Genomic DNA, 19,648 nt, shown 5'->3' with positions numbered 1-19,648 from the left:
TCCTAGCATTTGTCGACACTGTCATTCATTTGGTACCAATGCTAGACACTGGTGTAACAATAGTGAGCCATACTAAATATTATTCCTGCTTTCTCAGAGCTTAAAGTTTAGTGGAAAGTGTCATTAAGCAAATACTCATATATCCTCTGATGAATTAAAGATAGCCACAAATTGTGCTTCATCCAACAGACGGTAGCATTTTCTTCCCTCTCCTTGAATCTCGATGGCCTAGTTATTTGCTTTGACCAATAGAATATGGTAAAAATGACCTGTGACAGTTTGGGACCCAAACTTTAAAAGGCCCAGCAGCTTCCACCTTTTCTACTTAGATGCTAGCCACTAAGGTATAAAGAATGCTGGGCTAGACATCTGAATGAAAGCACCCACCCAAAAAAGGCAGAGGCCATGTTCAACATGCTTGAGCCAAAAGACCTCTTAGCTAAATGCAGCCACGTGAGTTAACTCAGTTTTCACAATGTGGAGCAGAAGAACCAACCAGCTAAACCAAGTCAACTTAAAAAATTGTGGAAATTTTAAATTGTATTGTTTTAGGCCACAGAATCTATGAGAGTTATTTGTATGTAGCAATAGATAGCTAAGACACATAATTTCTAAAGTAGGCCTCTACCACATCCCGTTTTCATCACAGTATCCTGTTTTACTTTTATTGTAATTCTTATTACTACCTAAAATTATTTTATGTATTTATCTGTTGTCTGTCTTCCCCAACAAGAGAAAAACCTGGTGAGAGCAGGCACCTTGTTTCATGCTGTAACCCCTATGTCCACAACAATGCCCGTCACAAAGCAGAAGCTCAGAAAACATTTACAGATTAAGCGACTAGATGGATAGTTGTAACTATGATATATGCGGCAACTGAGAAGTTAATGTTGCTATAACTATAAAAGGATTAGTCCTGGTGAGGGAGGTCAGGAAAAGGAAGGCTGGCTTTGATAAAATCTTCACATGTTATGTCCTGGATGGGAGTGAGAAAACATTTATTTCTAATTACTTATTAATTTACCATTCTCTTATAAGTGACATTATCACTTTAAACTTTCTTTGGTGGCAGGGTGAAACTTTTTTTCCAAATATTTTTAGAGCAACTTGCTGACAATCCAGTTGCTAACTACTTATTAATATAGTAGGTAAGGAATCTCCTGAATTATAAGAAAATTAATTTTAGAAAAACTGATCAACAAAAGAAGATGTGAAGTCTACTCTATTCCTCTGCTAGAAATCTAGATTAAAGGAAAAATGTCTTCTTTCTTATATACCTACATATTTGTAGCTTGTTTCTATCTGTGTTTAAATTTGGTATTTAATTAAAGCTTAGTTTTGGCTCTCTTAATAGAAAGACAGATAAATTGTTGGCATGAAAGAAATGAAAATTCATGGTTATAAAACTCTGAGATGAGTTTTAACACAAAAATACTACCAGTTAGTATACAGAAAGATAAAAAAATTCAGGTCAACAAGTAAGCACAGACTCTGGATTAATTCAGACCTTTGTTTGAATCTTTGATTCAATACTCCAAATATTGGAAAACTTATTTAATAATTTATCTTTAAAGATAAGTTCTTTCTATCCAATTTAAGAAATATTTATGAACATTCTTTGCTAGGTTCTGAAACTATAGCAGACGGCAAGACAGAGAGCAATTGTTTCCATGGAGTTTAAAATTTAGGGAAAAAGACACCTAGAAAGTAAATTATAAGTCAGCTGAGAGTCCCCTTAAAAGATTTTGATTTAGCAAATTTCCCTTATAAAGTAGTTGAGATGATTTTGTGATATAAGGCATATAAAGTCCCTGGAACTATGCTTGGTACATCATGCCTTCAACAATGTGGAATTCCCCAGCCTCTTAGCATTGAAGCAGACGGAAAGTGGACATCCCAGATGTTCCAGATCTGAAAGATTGATGAGGGAAAAAAAGCCATATCTGCCTATTCCCCTTTATAATTCTAATGCCTAGGTTGAGTTAGTGAATGACTGAATTGATCCCTATTAAAGCTTAAAAACAAGATAAACGATCTAAGCGTGCAGCTTTGTAGCACTGCCTTCTCTTTAAGGCCCAGAAGAGTGCCTCACTCACCTTTCACAGTCCCATGGTGATCAGCACAATGCCTAAGAAACTCTAGAAAGTGCAGACCAATGGGAAAACCCTGGACTTGTGGGAGAAAGAGTTCTCTCTCTACCACTTCTCGCCTGTAAATCATATAATCTCTAAGTGCCAGCATTTCCACTTGTCCAGTGGGTTCTGAAATCCTTGCTGCCCTCACAAAATAGTCAAATGAGATAATATAAGTGGAAATGTTTTCAAAACTGTAAGACACAACACAAATATAAAGGAGTAGTATTATTAAGACACTTTCATGCTTTAACCCTCTGTAGTCTGCTTTCATCCGACCATCTCTTCACTGGGACTCTTTTCTCAAAAGTTGCTTACTGAAGTCATTTGAGACAAAGCAAGCAGCAAAGTAGTTTTGTTGCCGGGGAAGATCAGCTAGCTGGCTGCCAAGAGGCCATTTACTTCTGTGAGCTCAATAAATGCAGGCTGTGACCCTCAGTCTGGCAGCTGCAGAAACAGCCTTAGCAGTTTTACAGAGTTGATTATATTCAGGATGATGACTCATACTGATTTGGGTATATAAACCAGGGTATGTGTTAGAAAAAGGAAATAGAACTGTTAAACCATCTTTTTCTATTGCATATTTCCTACGGAAAAGCTACATGAAAGCCAATTTATCAGAAGATACCTTGGTGGGCAAAGAATTGGTTCTCTTGTAGTTAACATGGATGATTGGAATGTTTAATGACATCAGTGTGTCTGCTTCCATGATAAGGATGTGTCTCTCTGAGAAAAATGGCTGTTTATATCATCTTATCAGGGCACTCTCTTCTCTGGCTTGTGTCTCTCTGCTTCTCCTTTGCTGGCCAGCATCTCTTCTGAAGGATACATTCTTTCTTTAGATAAAGTAATGCCTTCAATCAGGTTCCAGTTCAGTCTTACTGGCCTGGAGGACATTCAGTGTCTTTTATGTATATTTGCCTATTTCTGACTTACCAAACCCAAAGTGTTCAGTTTACAGTTTAACTCTCATGTGGTCATCTTACTTCCTTATTTCCTGTATTCTTAGGAGGTGCTTCATTATTGCTCCATTTATCACCAACAATAATGAACTTCTATTTCATCTCCAAATTCTATAGCCCCTTCTTGGTCTTCATTCTCCTGCATGTCTGTTCAGCATGACATTGATCTTGCCTACAGTAAGCAATGTCTAGAATCCTTTCTATCTTCAATAGTCCCCCTATTTCCTTTTGGAGAATTGCCTCCTCCCATTGTGTTCGACCTTGGTGGAAGGGTAGTTCCTGGCTTGTGAATGCCCATCTCTAACTTGGGAAGGCTAGGAGACCAGATTCTGGCTCTGCCAGGACAGGCATGTAACTAGACATCAGATTCTTCTGGAACTTTGAGTGGCAGTCATTCTTATGACAGAAGAAGATTAAGTAGCAATAGTGGCAATATTACCAGCATACAGAATGTGGACTGCTGCTAGAAATATTTGCTGAATGGTCCCAGTTTCACGCATTTTGGGCCTCCAGCTTGGAGTGTGTGTGTGTATGTGTAATATAAATACATGGATGATGAAGAGAAGAGAAAGAAGACAAGAGAAAAAAGAAAGAAAGAAAGAAAGGAAGAAAGAAAGAAAGAAAGAAAGAAAGAAAGAAAGAAAGAAAGAAAGAAAGAAAGAAAGAAAGAAGAAAGAAATAAAGAAGAAAGAAAGAAAAAGAAAGAAAGAGAAAGAAAGAGAGAAAGAAAGCAGGCAAGCAGACACAGACAGACAGATAAATTAACAGATAGACGGATTCGTTTTTCATTCCTCTCATTCCCAAAACTCGTCTCTGTACTGCCTTTTGATTCTGTGAGGCCCTGAAATCCTGCCATTAAGTCTGTTTGCTTAAAGTTGTCAGAGGCGTTTTTATTGCTTGCTACCAAGAAGTTTTCTTGTCTCCTCAAGTAGATTGAAAGCAGTGAAAATGGCTTTTCATCATCTCCCCAGAGCAGTACCTCATACACAACGGGTGCTCAATAAAGTATGCATAATTGAACAATTCTGTGTTGTATATTCAGCAACTGTAGCAGAGTTGAGTTTAATTCAGATGAACTGAGCAGAACTTGCTCCAGCCCATAGCAACTAAACTACTTGAATATTTCACCACCATTCAGAAAATTGGGCTCACAAGATTAGATTTTGGAACCTTGACAGATAAGATTTCAGCAACTCCTTATTTAAACACTTCTTAGGCAAATTGTGTGTCACACTCTGTTACTAGGAGCTCTGGCAACTATCTACAAGTGAAATAGTCAAAAGCAACTGCCTATCTTTGTAGGTGATGTGTCATCAAGAAGTGGCTATAACATGCTGCAGTGTTAGCTCAAGCCTCTGGTTTAACCACAGACCCTGAATTAATAGCATCATTGGTTTGCAGATTCAGATGGAGGAATGCATGCAGAATAAGAATTGCAGGTAATAGTATGAATAGATAAGAATTTCTCTAGTGCCATGGCTTCTCTTGACTGGAAACCCCAGACTTCTCTGCACTAAGTAATATGAAACTGAAATAAGACTTTTCCCATCTCCTTAGAATTGACTGTTGTGACCCAATGCTGATGACAAAAGAGGTATTAAATACTCCCACATTTTAAAAACAGGAGAAAATAAAGATGGGCCAGAGTCTCCCCAAAGCTTATTTCAAAGCAGTGGAACTGGCTCTTCCAACTCTGATCATGTCTCAGCTCTTAAATCATCTTCCTCTCTCTCCCTCTACAACTTCCAGTCTAAATAAAGAGAAAGTTAGAGAGACAAAGGTGTGTGGAAGGAGGGAGTCATTGGCCTAGATTTAAGTGCTGTACTCCTTCTCAACCCTTGCTTCCTGTGGAAGAAAGATGTCACCTATCTTCATCCCAAATCAAGTGAGAAGGGCACTCAGAGAACCACTTGAAGAGCCTGAGGGTGCCTGCACCCGTGTGGAATTGTCATCTTATTCACTGGTTAGACCTGTGTTTAGGTAGCATGCATGTGAATCTGCCTTTTATGCCTATTTAAGAAGGGGGCAAAGGATTTGGAAAGAGATGGCAATGTGGAAGTGGGAGCACCGGCGGTGAAGCTTAGCAAAGGTGTGCAAAATGTTCAAAGTTAAGTGGCCATTGCAATAGATACTTAAACAGGAAACATCTTGCTGATAGCACATCCCAAAGGTTTGGCCACCTAGTGTGATATCAAGAGCATAAAGAAATCCACCGCGGGGTGGACTTCCAGGAGCACAAGATGAAGGGGTTCAAGAAAGTTGAGCCAAGAAGAATCTCACAGTAGAAAACCAGGCAGTAAGAAAACCTCGAAGGACCCTCTTTCCTCTCACAATAGAGCCAGTATGTACATGTTTGCTGTACAAGGGCATAAGGAGTCAGTCTTAGGCATAGATTCAGAGACTGCCAAGAGACATGTACAAGTGCTATGACCTGCTGAATTAGAGGTGCTTGTACTATTCTATCTTCTTCAATTCTAGAAATACCAAGTAAATGAAAACAAAGAGCAGATCTTTCCAGGGGCCCCAGCACTGGGCCACCCCAAGTTAGATGCAGAAGGCTGAGACGTGAGCAGTAAGTTGAATATGACATCAAAGCTTTCAATTCAACTACACTGGATTGGACTTCTTTGTACCTGAAATTTACTGGAAACCTGTGAGATTGAAGATGTTTTAGATTGCTAGATGTTGGTATTTAGATGTCATTAGATCATTTGCAAGTAGTCATTCCTTTCCTCTTGACCTCCTCCAAAAAGAGGAATTTACTTCCCTGCCCATTTGTGTTGGGCTTGATCATATGTCTTGTTCTGACCTATAGGATATTGGCAGATCCCGTATAAGCAAGGACTTAAAAAGCACTGTGTGGATTGGCTGGCCCTCTAGCACTCCTGCCTTTTGCCATGAGAAGAACATGCTTCAGGTCATCACTGGTTCAAGGAGAATAGGAGGCATGTGGAGCAGATATAAATCTAACTCACACACTGAAGCCAAGATCACTTAAGAAGAGCTGGAGCCCAGCCAACTCGTGTACTTGTGAGAAATATATAAATAGATATGTTAGTTTAGCCATTTCACCATATTGATAGGCATTAAGTTGTTTACCTTTTCAAGTTTTTTAACTCATAGAGTGCTGTAATAAACATCATTTTGCATATACGATTATGCATATGAAAAATTATTTCTATAAACCAGAAATCCTCACAGATGGTTAATTTTATGTGTCAACTTACCTAGGCTAAGGGATGTTCAGATGGCTGGTAAAACATTATTTCTGGGTGTGTCTCCAAGAGTGTTTCTAGAAGAAATTAGCATTTTTGAACCAGTAGACTGAATAAAGAAGATCCACCTTCAGCAATGAGGGTGGACATCATCTAGTCCATTGTGGGTTCAAATAGAACAAAAGTGCAGAAGAAAGGCAGATTCTCTTTCTCTCCCTCTCTGTCTCTCTCTCCTTACTTGAGTTGGGGCATCCTTCTTCTGCTGTTCTTGGACATCAGAGTTCCTGGTTCTTGGGCCTTCAGACTCAGACTTACACCAACACCACCCCTCACTCCGTGCCACCCCAGTTCTCAGATCTTCAGCCTCAGACTGGGAGGATGTCATTGACTTCCCTGGTTCTTAGACCTTCAAAGTTGGACTAAATTATACCACTAGCTTTCCTGCTTCTCCAGGTTGCAGATTGCGTATTATAGACGTCTCAACCTCCATGACTGTGTGAGTCAATTTCCATAATAAATCTCCATATACATATATATATTCACCATATTGATAGGCATTAGGTTGCTTACCTTTTCAAGTTTTTTTAACTCATAGAGTGCTGTAATAAACATCATTTTGCATACACGATTATGCATATGAAAAATTATTTCTATAAACCAGAAAACTAGAAGAGCGACTTCTGGGCCAATATTTTATTTTATATATATATATATATATATATATATATCTGTATATCTTATTGTCTACATATATGTATACTATATATACCTGTATATATATGATATATAATATATATCATATTAATATATATAAGATCTGTATATCATATATATATAAGATCTGTATATCACATATATAAGATCTGTATATCATATATATATAAGATCTGTATATCTTATATATATATAAGATCTGTATATCATATATATATATAAGATCTGTATATCTTATATATATATATAAGATCTGTGTATCATATATATATATATATATATATATATATATATATATATATATATCTTATTGGCTCTGTTTCTTTGAAGAACCCTGACTAATAAACTGTCTAAATTCCTTGGAAAAAATATTCTAACTTTTTATGTCAACACTATTTACATCTCCACCTACTGGATATAAGAGCACGTGTTTCGCCACGCCTTTCTAAGTCTGGCCTTAACAGTGTTTTACAATTTTACCTGGGCGACAGAGCCAGACTCCGTCTCAAAAAAAAAAAAAAAAAAAATTTTACCTAACTGACAAGTAAAAAATAGAATCTCATTTTTTTGATATCAGCAGTTTAAAATGGTGAGGTATTCCTATGTGTGCACATGAAAAGGTTTCCACAATAAAAGCAAAATAACAAGCATAAGACTGTACGTATCATGATCTCATTTCTTATTACACACACAAATTTATACATGGCTCATGTACACGTGTGTGTGTATGTGTATGTAGACATACTTTTATGTAAGTCTATATACACACTAAAAATCTGAAAAGATAGTCCCCAAACTGTTACTGTCATTATCCCTGATAAATTAGTTTGGGGACAGAGGGTTGAGGAGAAAACTAATTGTGTACTTTATATACTTCTGTATTGTTTAAAATTTTATGATCATGTAATACTTTGTAACAAAAGAAAGTGATAGAAATAGAAATACTTCTTTAAGTATAAAACAAAGATCTTCATTATCTGGAATTATATAGTCATCATCTCCATTTAATAATTTCTCTTATTTCCAACCCTATTGAGATAAATAAATTGCTATATTCACGAGGTGTCACAATTCATGTGTACCTGGCATTTATCAGTAGTGTTATTTAACTTAATAATATCAAATGTGGCAAGTTATAAATTTAAAAGATTATCAACATCATTTACTGATAAGGCAGCTAATAAGAATCATCTTACGAATTAAAGAGAGATGAAATAAAAAGAAAACCTCATGCTGCATGTGTCTGTGACTGAGCTCATGGAAGTAACCAAGCAATGTTAATGTACTATAAAACAAATGAGTTCCAGATTTCCATTTGTATTTCAGAAGGCGTTAAGTCTCAGAGATCTGTGTTTATCATTTTTTAAATCCATTAATGGGCCAGCCTTTTAAATAATTTATTGGGAGAGGAAAACAACTTTTTCCCATTGAGATGTTTTCATATCTTCAGCTTATCTATCTAAAAGCATCTCAAAATTTAAAAATCACTTCCACATTTGCAAATCAAGTACATATGTCTAGATGAAGCATTTTTTTGGGGCTTTTGATATTCAACATGATATATTTTCAAGTAGGAAAAAATAAATAGTATTTTAAGGAATTGAGATTTGGCTAGCCAAATAATGAACCCACAAATTATTGTTTTTAAAATGCTTTATGTAGAGTGTGCTAACTCTCTTCTCCCACTGTTCAAATCACACAGTGAGTAGAGTCAGGAGTTGCCGTCTCTGTGCCAACAATGCAATCAGAGCCTGGGCAGCTAATTGAAAAATGATCATGGAAAAAAAAAATGAATGTTATAGAAGCCTTTACAACTAGGAACAAATAAAAAGGATTGTAAATACATCTGGATATGGAAGAAATGTGAGATTTAGAATACATCTTCAAGTAAGCAAAAGACATTAATATACTCTCCCAAATATATACAAGTTTGCCTACAGAATTGCATGCATTGGACCGTGTTGTTGAAGAGATTTCAGTGTAGCATATATTTTCTTCCAGTCACATTCTGAATTCATTTTCTACAGCATATTGTCAAATATTAAATCCATTTGCCCAGTCGTATGTTGAAGTCTTTGATTGAGGTATTTAACAAATACCTCACAAGTAGAAAAATGCCTGGAGAACGCTTCACTTGCTAAACAACAAATCAGCCAACAGAATTATCTGTTACTTTATAGAAGTAACTTGATTGTTTACAAGCAGAAAAGATTCATATAGGAGATAGAAGAAGATAGCAAGGAAAGTTCCCTTGGGTCTCACTAGGTTTCCTAGAATTGCCGAGACATGTTTAACCTTCTGGATCACTTGAACCTTTGCTTTGAGACTCAGAAGACACTAATTAATTTCAAGGTGAATCTGTAGGATTCAGACCAATGTTACAGTGTTGATTTGGGCACCATTTGATAATCATAAGAAGGTAACAGTTTATATCATCAAATTCATAGGTAACATTTATTCTGTCCCATTTCCAAAATTTTGAGTTAACCTCAGCCACCATCAGTTTGTTACACATCTTTTTCTTTTTTTCCTTTTCTTTTCTTCTTTTTTTTTTTTTTTTTTTTTTTTTTTCAGAGTCTTGCTCTGTCACCCAGGCTGGAGTGCAGTGGCAAGATCTCGGCTCACTGCACTGCAACCTCTGCCTCCCAGGTTCAAGCAATTCTCCTGCCTCAGCCTCCTGAGTAACTGGGATTACAGGCATGCACCTCCATGCCTGGCTAAATTTTTTTTGTATTTTTAGTAGAGACAGGGTTTCACCATGTTGTCCAGGCTGGTCTTGAATTCCTGGCCTCAAGTGATCTGCCCACCTCAGCCTCCCAAAGTGCTGGGATAATAGGCATGAGCCACCATGACCAGCCTGTTACACATCTTTCTGAATGTAAACATTCTAAACACTAACTTTTGGTGGTGCTAGAATTGGCTGAACTCTACATCGTTATTCATTAATAAAGCTATTTGTTACAATACATGCTTGACATAACTTTAGTCAACACTACAGAAAATCCCCTGCTTTGTGTTCAACAAGTTCTTGAAGGCATACAAGGGTTTGCATATCTAAAACCAAATCTGCATTATACATTACTGGGTATTCTAGAGGGTAAAAGTTAAAAATAACTGAGGACAGGGATAGCCCTTGGAAAGAAGTATGAAGAAAAAAAGTTCTGTCTTCTTTTTTGTTTGTTTCTTGTTTGTTTGTTTGTTTGTTTGTTTTTTATAGAGACAGGGTCTCATTCTGTTGCCTAGGCTGGTCTTGAACTACTGGCCTCAAGCAATCCTCTTGCCTCGGGTTCCCAAAGTGTCAGGATTACAGGCATGTGCCACTGCAAGTCACTGTCTTTTGAGACTCCTCAACTTTCCCTCTTACGCATTTTAGTCGAATCCAAGAGTAGATGTTGCTCCCCTCTTTTCATGTGCTACTATCCCCTGCATGATTTGATACCTGCCCGTCTCTCCAACTTCCTCTCCTCCCATTCGCCTGTTTATCACTATGTGCATTCACAGTGGCCTGCCTGTTCCTCAGATGCACCAAGCTGATCCTTGACCCGAACATTTTTCCACTGCCCTTTTCCCTGCATGGAATGTTTTTATTCTCTCTCTAGCCCTGCTGTTCTCTCTACCTGGAATGTCTTTACCTTCTTCCAAAGGCTGACTTCCACACCATTCAAGTCTCAGCTTCAGCATTTTCTTCATTTTGAAAAAAGCTTTCTCTGATCAACATAACTAATATATTTTTATCAAATTTCTCTCCATCCTATTATACCACTAAAATTAACTTATCAATTAATTTACTCATTGTCTGCATTCCTTAACAGAATAAAAGCTCCTTAAGAAACATCTTGAGGAATTTATAGTGGACTAGACATGCTCATTGAATAAGTGAGTAAATGAATATTATAGTCAATTTAGTCTCCTCACTTTTACATAATAATGAAAAGCTCAGGTTTTAAAATCAAAGTTCATTTGAATCCTAGCCTCTTTAATTATTAGCTTAGTAAACTTGGGCAAGTTACTTAACTTCTCTAAGCTTTAGTTTCATCATCTGTAAAGTGGAAATGATAGTATCATTGGGTTTTGTGAATATTAAATAAAGTACAGCATAAAACATTGACTGATATGTCTGCCCTGCAAGAAATATTCAATAAACATTGGGACAAAAGAATCCTTCACTCAAAGGATATTTGCATATGAAAAGATCTCAGGAAGAGTCTAAATTTTAACCAGGAGATTCTGTGCCTGGCTACCATAGGTGTACTTTGTTTAGGCAGAGAGAACACATGGACACAGGAATGGGAACATCACACACCGGGGCCTGTTGTGGGGTCGGGGGAGGGTGGAGGGATAGCAGTAGGAGATATACCTAATGCTAAATGACGAGTTAATGGGTGCAGCACACCAACATGGCACATGTATACATATGTAACAAACCTGCACGTTGTGCACATGTACCCTAAAACTAAAGTGTAATAAAAAAAGAAAAAAAAAAAGAAGAGAACTAGCACTCCTCACGTTACACTTTGAGGATAACATTACTGATGGAGAAGCAAGCAGGAACTATCTGTTGCAGAGTGAGAGATGGTGAGAGAGGTCAGATTTTGCCAAGAAAAGGTCACTTGGCTGGTGAGTAGAAGGTCTTAACCAGTAGCATTTCCTGGATGAATTTACCACAATCAAGTATTAGCCATGGAGGTCGAGAAAATATCAGTCTCCCAAGGCTGCTAACACTGAGACTGCCTCGCAATGTCCAAACTGAAGCATATGGACAAAAGGCCATTTGTTGAATTATAGTAAAAACCCTAACTTTCCAATGTCAAATATTTATACTAGCCTGAGCAGTCCATTCTTTTCTTTTAAGAAAAAAAAAAACCATGAAAATCAGATTTTGTTGCAAAAATGGTTTTGGCAAGGGAAATGATTTGTAGATCTCAAATGTTATTGGATACATGCTGTAGAGACTAATACTTCCATCTGTACTGCCAAATCCTCGAGCTGGCACCAGAGGGATGCTACCAGCTTTCTTCCCCTAACTCTTGCTTGTCAATGTTTCTTCACATTTCAACTAATCCATTCCCTAGATATCTTAATATCATTTATCTTCCAGTGGCTTGAGTCTTACTAACTCAGCCAGGTGATAGCATGTTCTCTAGGATGGGAGAAACTTTTCAGCCACTCAGTTACATAATAATTTTCTAGATAACTTTCTACATTTCCCACGATTGTATTTTCAAACACCCTATTTTTTTTCCTTTTTTTTTTTTTGATGGAGTCTCACTCTGTCCCCCAGGCTGGAGTGCAGTGGTGTGATCTTGGCTCACTGAAACCTCTGCCTCCTGGGTTCAAGTGATTCTCCTGCCTCAGCCTCTCAAGTAGCTGAGAATACAGGCGCTTGCCACCAGGCCCAGCTAATTTTTTGTATTTTTAGTAGAGACGGGGTTTCACCATGTTGGCCAAGCTGGTCTCGAACTCCTGACCTCATGATTCACCCACCTCGTTTTTAAGGTCGTATGCCTTAGTGTATTCCATGTTTACTATCTAAGTTTATGTGTTAACACATTTGAAAATTGTCAACGACTGTAAGGGTAATAAGGATTTGCGAGTATTTTGACTGTTCAAAAATCTTCCAGTTTTCTTCCTCCCAAGAGCACAGAAGGTTTGCAGTCCCTACCTCCTTGAAGGGATGCATGGCCATTGACTTGCTAGACTAATAAAATGAGTGGAAATGATATGTGGCACTTGCAGGTGGCAGTCTTTAAATTCCAGGCATGATTGGCCATGCTTGCTTTCTCTCTGCCACAGCATTGGGTGATGGTCCAGGCAGTAGAGGTGACAGGTTGGACGTTTGTCCCCTCCAAATCTCATGTTAAAATGTGCTCCCCAAATGTGGTAGGTGAGCCCTAGTGGGAAGTGCTTGGGTCATGGGAGCAGATCCCCCATGAGGGTGTTGGTACTATCCCTGCAGCAATGAATGAGTTCTCGATCTATCAGTTCACGAGAGCTGGTTATTTTTAAAAGCCTGGCATTTCCCTTTCTTCCTCTACCACCATGTGACAAACCCACTCCCCCTTCACCTTCTGCCATGAGTAAAAGCTTGCTGAGGTCTTCACCAAAAGCAGGTGCTGGTACTGTGCTTCTTGTACAGTCTGTAGAACCATGAGCCAAAATAGACCTCTTTTCTTTATAAATTACCCAGGCTCGGGTATTCCTCTGTAGCAACACAAAAGGGACTAATACAAGAGGCTTCATCAATTTTAATCCCCAAGCTCATGGAGTAGATCCCCCTGGTGATTCATGATGAGCATGTCATGTATTTGAGAAATACCTTTCCTTTGTCTTAAGCCACTAAGCTTTTGCAGTTATTTATTTACATACCATGGCTTAACTCATTACAACTAATATAAAGATGAAAACTTCTAGACCATCCTCTGATGATATCCATTTTTATTTTAGTTTAGAATTATCTCATGTTCATCATCTATAAAATAAGATTAGTGTGTAAGAAAGTGTGTAAGGGCTTCCAAGTTGCAAATTACTATATACTTCTAAATTTACTGATTATTTCCCTAGGCTCTGACTTTAAGTTGACGTCCATATTGACAAATCTATGTTTTCATTCAGTAGCCTGTTCTGATGCATTTTCAATACATTTGTGATCTGATCATAGGACTCTCCTTTTGGGAGATCTTTTTGAAAACGGACTCCTTTTTGTTGGTACAAAGGAAAACTGTAGACAAGACCTTTGCTAATTTTCCTAGGGATTTGAGCTTATAGAAACAGGACTCAGCAAAAGTGACTTTTTCTTAGTAATTGGTAGGTTAAAAAAAAAAGCTATTTGTAGCACTATGAAGTAAAAAATTAAAAAAAAAAGAAAAAGAAAGAAAGTCTAGCTGCTGAAAAAATATTGAGGAGGGAGAAAATGGCTCATTAGGGCATGTAACAACACTGAAATACTTTAGGAGAAAGAAAAAGTCCTCACCGGAGTTAAAACATCTGCTATTAGAAATTATTGAGAAAAGAGCAATGCTTATACTGTGTATAAATTACCAACCAATGGAATATGTTCACGGGTGACAACTGTTTCAAATATAAATTACCATTCATCATTAAGCTTTATTCAATTAGCCAAGCAAATGAGAGAGAGAATGCCACTGAATCTTGTACATGTCTTTATTTCTCATGTGTTCACTTTGAAAACTCAAGACATTCTTCACTGAGGGCAACATATGGAATGACTAAATCTCAAGTATTAATTCAAAGCCATTTTTCTCTCCACTATCCCAGGATACAAAATGCAGCTGAGAGCAAAGTCCGAATACAAAACACAGGCTTTCTTCCCCTAGGCTCAGATAACACACATGCAGCCAAATGGAATTTTACCAAACTTTCTAAAATGAGTAACACTGTGTGAGCACTGTTCCCTTGGGAACTTTATGAAAATGAGATATCTATCACAAAGGGTTCTCCAAGAAAAAAAAATTCCTTCAAAAATGGGCATTTGTCATGACCTAAAAAGAAATGCAGAAAATTACAAACACCTAAGAATAGTTTAAACTAAAAAAACTTGAATTTTCCCTAAATATGATAATAAAAAAAGAACTTAAAATTTATTGAATGTCTAGTCTGGTACTCATTCTTTCAACAACATTTATTGGTTGTATATAAGATGCCAAGAACCATGCTAGATGCTTTCACATGAACTGTCTCATTTAGTCAAGAACTCTGTAAAGTACATATTAATTTATAGATGAATGTCTTGCCCATAGTCACACAACTAACAGAGTCTTTTATGTGAGAAGTATTTAAGGGACTCTACTACATGCTGGCACTTTCCTTTCTTTCTTTTTTTTTTTTCAAGATGGAGTTTCACTCTTGTTGCCCAGGCTGGAGTGCAGTGGCACAATCTCGGCTCACTGCAACCTCCGCCTCCCGGGTTCAAGCAATTCTCCTGCCTCAGCCTCCCGAATAGGTGGGATTACAGGCATGCACCACCATGCCTGGCTAATTTTGTATTTTTAGTAGAAACAGGGTTTCTCCATGTTGGTCAGGCTGGTCTCGAGCTCCCAACCTCAGGTGATCCGCCCACCTCAGCCTCCCAAAGTGCTGGGATTACAGGCGTGAGCCACTATGCCTGTTGCCATGCTGGTACTTTCCTGTGCCCTAAAGCCCATCATTAACATTTGGGGGACCCAGGATGAGCATACAAATTGAGGTCCCTACACCAGATGTCTAAATGTTTAAAATTATAAACACTGGTGTGCTGGAGCCAGGTATTACAGGCCATAGGCCTCTCTTCCCAAATTAAGATTTATTAACGTTGTACTGGTAGTTTGAAATCAGCCATGGTGGGAATATTTAGACCATGGTAAATGGCAGACACTACAAATTGTCTTTTTGTTTGTTGGTTTATCTTCAGAGAGCCTCTTTTTAAGCATTTACAAGCACAGCACTGCTTATAACAGCCTAACCTTTGAATAAAATATGTTCTACTCTTAATTTTTAAAAATATACCTTCATAGTTACATGGAAGGCCAAGTTTGAATTTAGTCCCAGATTCCTTACTGTTCCACACCAGAATTTGGCAGAGAAGAGAGAGTCATTCCCCAAAACTCTGGCCCCTCACCTGCAGCATGAGGCCCTAGCTCTCTTCACTTCTCATCACATCCCAAGTTTCATCATGCACTGGGAAGGAGTTCATGGGAACCCCTGTGGACACTCCAGCACACACATCGAAGCTTTGTCTATCTGTGTACCACATACACATAGAAAGAGCTGCCCTAGATCACCCCTTTGGGCCTAGGGGCATACACACCAGGGGCGCAGAACAACCTCAGTTGACTAGATAAAGGGAGAGAATACTCACAGATTCTGGAAGCAGACACAAGTCTTTAAAGGTCTGAAATTTCAGCATTATCTAGAAAAGAAGGATGGTATAGGCTCTGGGTGAGTCCCTTCTTCTTACCGATAAATCACCCCTTGGAGAGTGGTGCAGATGGAGGAAGGCTCAGACAGAGCTCCTGCAAGCTCATCCATGTTGTCACAAATGATAAGATTTCCTTCTTTTTCAGGCTGAATAGAATTCCATTAGACACATACACACGCACACACACACACACAAACACACACACACAACATATTTTCTTTATCCATTCATCTGTCATCTGTCGATGAGCCCAGGTTGATTCCCTTTATTGATTGTTGTGAACAATGCTGTAATGACATTGGTCTAGGCAATGGTTTTTTGTATATGACCCCGAACACAGGCAACAAAAGCACAAATAAATGAGGTGGCATTAAAACAAAAAGCTTTTGCACAACCAAAGCAACAGTCAACAGGGTGAAAAAATAATCTATGGAATGGGAAAAAATATTTGTAAACTATCCATCTGACAAAGAGTATCCAAAATATATAAGAAATACTCAACAGCAAACAATTCAATAGAAAAAAAATCTGATAAGAAATAGACAAAGGATCTGAATAGACATTTCTCAAAAGAAGACATACAAATGTCCAAAAGATATATGAAAAAATGTTCAAATCACTAATCATCATGGAAATGTAAATTAAAACTCAACCTACAATGAGAAACTACGTTACACTGTTGGAATGGCTTTCATCAAAAAGACAACAGATGAGTACTGAAGAGAATGTAGAGAAAAGGGAATCTCTGTACACTAATATGGTTTGGCTCTGTGTCCCCACCCAAATCTCATCTCGAATTGTAATCCCCATAATCCCCACATCTCAAGGGAAGGATCTGGTGGGGGGTGATTGGATCATGGGAGTGGTTTCCCCCATACTGTTCTTGTCATAGTGAGTGAGTTCTCACGGATGTGATGGTTTTATAAGAGGTTCTTCTCCCTTCATTCATTTGCTCTCTCTTGCCTGCCACCATCTAAGACATGCCTTTGCTTCTCTCTTGCCTTCTGCCATGATTGTAAGTTTCCTGAGGCCTCCCCAGACATGCAGAATGATGAGTCAGTAAACTTGTTAAACTACCCAGTCTCAGGTATGTCTTTATAGCAGTCTGAGAGTAGACTAATACACACACTGTTGCTGGAAACGTAAATTGGTACAACCGTTATGGAAAACGGTATGGTGGTTCCTCAGAAAATTAAAAATAGAACTATCATATGATCCTGCAATCCCACCTCTGGATACATATCCAAAGGATATAAAATAAGTATGTCAAAGAGATAGTTGCACTCCCATGTTCATTTAAGAAGCTTCTTACAGTGGAGAGCAGAGTTTTGATTATTTGCCTATTTGTGAGAATCGATTCTTTATGTGCAAGTCTTTAAACTTTATTAACAGATTTACTTGTTGGTTTATTTGTTGTTTGTTTTATTTAATCATTCCATTAGAAACCATGTATATCCGGCACATTCTTGTCAGCAACTTTCTTAAAGCTGAAACAGAATTTGTCTAATTTATTCCAGTAATTGTTACTAAAGTACAAAGTGTAAAGGAAAAATTAATTGTGTGTATTTCTGTGATGTCATGAATTATTAAAATATAATTATCTGATTGCTTTTGGCATACTTATAACTTCAGTTACCGTGGGTTTAAGATGCTGGTCACATTTATGAGGGCACCCACATATGCACACCCTCCTCTCATACATGGAAAACGAAACGTGCTGTTGTTTTCACTGGCCAGTAGGTGTCAGTAATTTGACCTGGAGACTTAGGGGAAGAAAAGAGGAAAGTGGAAAAGAGGTTCCTTTCTTCAGATGCAGGGAAACAGTTTAAATTTTATTGTTAAAGGATCTGACAAGGCATCGTTTAGGGAGGGGTTGCTGACATTCTGGAAGGAGAGATTTCCCATAAAGGAGGCCACCAGACAGTTGGGCTGCATTTTCTCTCTCTGTGGCTACCTCTTGTTCTTTTTTGACTGAGTCTCACTCACAGCCTTGTGAATCCTTCGGGCAAGAAGCAACAAGTTGCAGGCTGCTTCTACATCTGCCTAGGAAGGGGGGTGTTAGGTGGGAGAAGGGCAGAGGACTCATGCATCTCTCTCCTGGACCTTAGTTTCCACCTGCAGACTTTCTTTTAATGTAATCTAGACTGTTAGGACCTAGGACCTGAGACCAGTCCAACAAGGTCTCCCCCTGCACTGGGCACTCTCCAAGCGTATGCCTGGCAGTCAGGCTCTGAATCCTGGCATGCTGCCTATTCTGGCCTTTCCCTTTTGTTGCCCTAAGGGCTGTGTGTTGTGAATCAAATCACTGGGCAACCAAGTACCTTCAAAAAAGCCCCAAGCTCTCTGGAAACTACCATGTATTCCAGCCAAAATTGCAGAGAAAGGAGGGCATCAAGCTTAGGGGACCAATCCCCGTCTTTCTACCAGTCCCTTATAACTACTAAATCTCCATTTAAAGAGGCTTATATTGGAATACTCTGTTGACAAGTAGATACCATTTCACCTCTGCTAGGGTGAGTGCTGGCAGCTGCTTCCTGTTAAATGCACTTCTCAATGCCCGTGCCCTAAGTGAGTTGTGCAATAAATGAGCTGTCACTCCGAACAGGTGGGAAAGAAGTGAACTGCTTGTTCACCTGCTGCTGTTGCCACTGCTGGTCCAGAAATAGAAGGCAAGACAGGTGAGAACTGTTTTTCCTTCTGTCAGGAAAGATTCTAAACTGAGGTAATGTTTTGCATTGAGTCCTGGGGTTTTGTGGTTTTGGGAACCAACAGTAGTCAAAGTATTTTCTCTTGGTAACTGCTTCCCCTCTAGGCCATAAAGGCTCCTTTCTTTAAAAAAAAAAAAAAAAAAGCACAAAAAAACAAAGACAAAAAAACCTCCAAGCTCCCTTCAGTAGTTGCTACACCTTCAGATTGAGACATCCTTCCTCATTTACAAACCTCAGCTGTGTCTGGGGGAAGGGCCGCAGTGAAACTGCCAGGAGCAAAAAGGCTTCCAAGAAAAAGTACCACATCAGACTGGAAACTGGGGACAGATCATTCCTGGGATGTGACGGTCACCAGAAGGCTCCCTCTCCAAAGGATTTAAGGACCAAAGCTGACAGTTTCTTTACTTGGTAAGTTTTGGGTGGTTTGCTGTGTAAAGCATATCTGAGAACAGGTATGATTGAGCTCAACTTCCTTTTCTCCTTATTGGAAGGGTTTGTGAATTCAAGTCTGTGGACTGAGGTGGTGGGGAGCATCCAGTTAGAACTCCATTCACATGTAGCTCACAGTCATGTGGGCTGTGCTGGGGATGGTCCATCAAGCATTTAGAATAGGCTTGGTTTTGGAATGCAGTGGATCTGATTGCTTCTTGGCAGCTTCTCTTTCCCAATTATGTTTGGCTTAGTAACTTGGATAGTCAAATTACTTTACAATCCCTAAGCTGACCCAGAAAATATACAGAGGAGACAGAGAGAATGCTGTCTAAAAAGAGACTGGGGATGGGGCAAGGAGGATTCTGGTTGGATTTTCAAAATGTTCTCTGAATAATCCACGACCCATCCCGAAGAACGGTGACTGCATATGATACCCTGGCTCTTTGTTAAGCTCAAAAAGCTGACTATAACATGCCTCTTTAAAATGCTGGCCAATTAAAGCCATTGTGCACATCTTCAATTGTTTTGTTCCCTTAACGAAGCTCAAGAAGGTATATTACAGGTATGGATT

At 38.6% G+C, this 19,648-nt stretch overlaps 1 protein-coding gene across 7 annotated transcripts in view; it reads left to right on the top strand.

Annotated features, from left to right (window-relative positions):
• Positions 1-19,648, top strand: part of BBOX1 (gamma-butyrobetaine hydroxylase 1) — a 483,622-nt gene that overhangs the window by 355,352 nt on the left and 108,622 nt on the right. Inside the window, exons 1-2 of one of the 7 annotated variants that reach the window (XM_055282094.2) lie at positions 18,400-18,615; positions 18,750-19,053. The exons of 4 other annotated variants lie outside the window; for them this stretch is intronic. The gene's annotated coding sequence lies outside the window, so the exon portion shown is untranslated. Of the gene's footprint in view, positions 1-18,399; positions 19,054-19,378; positions 19,640-19,648 lie in introns of those variants that run through there. 2 more of the 7 variants (XM_055282097.2, XM_055282093.2) reach the window with 2 other exon arrangements.

This window comes from Symphalangus syndactylus, chromosome 6 (assembly GCF_028878055.3).
Source record: "Symphalangus syndactylus isolate Jambi chromosome 6, NHGRI_mSymSyn1-v2.1_pri, whole genome shotgun sequence".
Taxonomy (NCBI): domain Eukaryota; kingdom Metazoa; phylum Chordata; class Mammalia; order Primates; family Hylobatidae; genus Symphalangus; species Symphalangus syndactylus.
Note: the sequence above shows the minus strand (reverse complement) of the source record. Positions and strands in the feature narration are given on the sequence as shown.